The sequence below is a fragment of the Sceloporus undulatus genome, chromosome 6, assembly GCF_019175285.1.
Source record: "Sceloporus undulatus isolate JIND9_A2432 ecotype Alabama chromosome 6, SceUnd_v1.1, whole genome shotgun sequence".
NCBI classification, from domain to species: Eukaryota; Metazoa; Chordata; class Lepidosauria; order Squamata; family Phrynosomatidae; genus Sceloporus; species Sceloporus undulatus.
The window spans coordinates 159149269-159151735 of record NC_056527.1 but is presented as its reverse complement, the minus strand read 5'-3'; positions in this window follow the sequence as shown (position 1 = coordinate 159151735).

Genomic DNA, 2467 nt, shown 5'->3' with positions numbered 1-2467 from the left:
TTTTAGTATTCCTGACCACAGGATCACCCCCAGTATTTCCCTAAGTTTACTGAAATCAGCTTTCCTAAAGTGTAGAATGAATGTCTGACTAAGCCTGGCTTCTCCTTTCTACTGTATAACAAACTCCAGGAGAACATGATCACTCCCGCCTAAGGATCCATCACTTGCACCCCATTTAGCAAGTCATCCCTCTTGGTTTAGATCAGATTTAAAATAGCTGAACCTCTTGTTGCCTCTTCTAGCTTTTGGACAATGCAATTGTCTTTGAGGCAAGTGAGGAATTTGTTAGACCCTCAAGTTTTGGCTCAGTTTGACTTCCAGCAGATATCAGGATAGTTGAAGTCACCCATCTCTCCTTTCTGATTGTGTGGTCATCAGCTCTGGAAAGGCATCATCCAATTCCTCAGCATTAACAATTTCTAAGGTACTCTGAGAGCCTTGGTGGCTGAAATGTGGGGTATAAGCACTCTAAATAAATAATAATACATAGTATTCTCTCACCCTCAGAAGAAGGTAATGACAAACCCTCTCTGTATAAATACTGGCAAGAAAAGCCAGGCCCTTTACAGACCTGAAAGGCTGGTCTGGGGATAGAGTCAGATCATATGATCCTCACAACGCACACCTGACTCCATTCCCCAGGGCGCCCTGATGCTCCAGATGGCACACATCATCATGGCACACCTCTGGCTTTGCGTCAAAATGGTGTTGCACTGAAGGATTGCCATATAGCCATGCTACCATGGCTATGGTGCCCTTTTGAGGGCACAAAAAGGAGCCACTTTTTGTGGCTCCTTTTTTCACCCTTGAAAGGCCAGATTGGGGCTGTGTCATGAGCTTGCTTGGCCCAGATCCGGCTAGAAAAGGGATGGCTGAATTCTGCCCCTTCAGGGCTGTCTGTTGAAACCCTCAGTCACCAGGGATAAATCAGAAATGACTTGATGGCACACAACAATTCCCTAGTTTTTCTCAGATTGTAGCTTTTCGTTCCTTGTAAAACCAAATAAACCGTAAAGCCAAATAAGATAGATGGCCTCTGACTGCAGAAGCAGGATGAGACCCTGAGACCTTGACACATATGTGGAGTGGGGGGGACTATATAGGAAAGAGAATGGTGCCCATGTTCATAATTGCATAGATGGGGGCACATATACCAATTTCAAAATTTGATTTTAGATTTTAATTTTATATACAGTTTGGAATCTAGCTAAACAAGAGGAGCAGCCTGTGGGGCTGAGCCAGCCCCCAGAACAAAAATGAAATAAAACAGGGGAAATCCATTCACAGATATCACTCATTTCATTTTCTTAAATTCCCTTGTCTTCACCCACCCAGATCTGTTATTTTTGAGATCCTGGAGGAGTAGTTAATTGACTGAGTGCAATTGGCAAATGTCTTAAATGAGTTGAGTGGGTGGGCAGCAATTACACTGCAATACATTTTTTTCTGTCCTGCTGCCATTATCAAAGCAACTTGCATTTGCAAGTACAAAAATCAAACCAGTCTGTTTTGCCTGTGTAGGGCTGTCTGATGCCACTTCAACCTAAAGAACCCATTGCGGTGCTTTCACCTGATGTACTTAATATTTTTCCTCTTAACCCCTCAAAACTAATAATTTCATTAAGAGACCCTCCAGATGAGGAAAAAGATCTCCGACAGTCCCTATCCCCCCCCCCCCATAAAAAACAATTTTATTTGAATATCCACATTGCATCTTCTTCATCCTGAACTATTTTCTGGGAATTCCCAGCATGTTCATGGACTTTTCATTCCTATTTCCTAAATCAGTCTAAATTAACCCAGTATTTTCTGCAATGAAATATATTGCTACTTGGCAGTCTGTTTGTATTGTTCCAGAACTAGCTGAGATGGCTTCCACCAGTAAAACATAGCTATTGTTTCCAGGACACAGATTCAACAGAGATTAAACAAAGGAAAGAAGAGAGTCGGCACTAAAACAAAATTACAGTATTCTAATATTTAACTAGTTTATTATTGCTATAGTACTTCAGTACTTTGGTTATAACCTCTGAATAATAATACAGAAGAGTCTGTGGAAATTGTTGTCATTCAATTTCTGACATATTGCGCAAGTCTAGATTTGACTCTTCTTTGCTAGCAATGCAGATCATATTCTGGTAGGTACAAAGGCTGTTGCATTCTCTGGCTTACAATGACAATATATTCTCAAGGAACTCATTAAATCTTATTGAAGGCTGGCTAACATGCAGAGCAAGTACAAACTATGGCTTACTAGTTTCAATGAGGTGTCAAACTATGGTTTGTCTCAAACCAAGATAGGAAGGAGTAAGGGTGCAAAGGCAGCAGGGAGGAGACTGCCAAAATAAAGCTGCTTCAGGACTCTTTGGAGGTATGCTGTTTAAATGATGCATGCATCCTAAGAATCCGGAAGCTGCACCAAAGCTGCACTCCAGTGCTTAGGAATGGAGTGTGGCTTTGGTGCGAT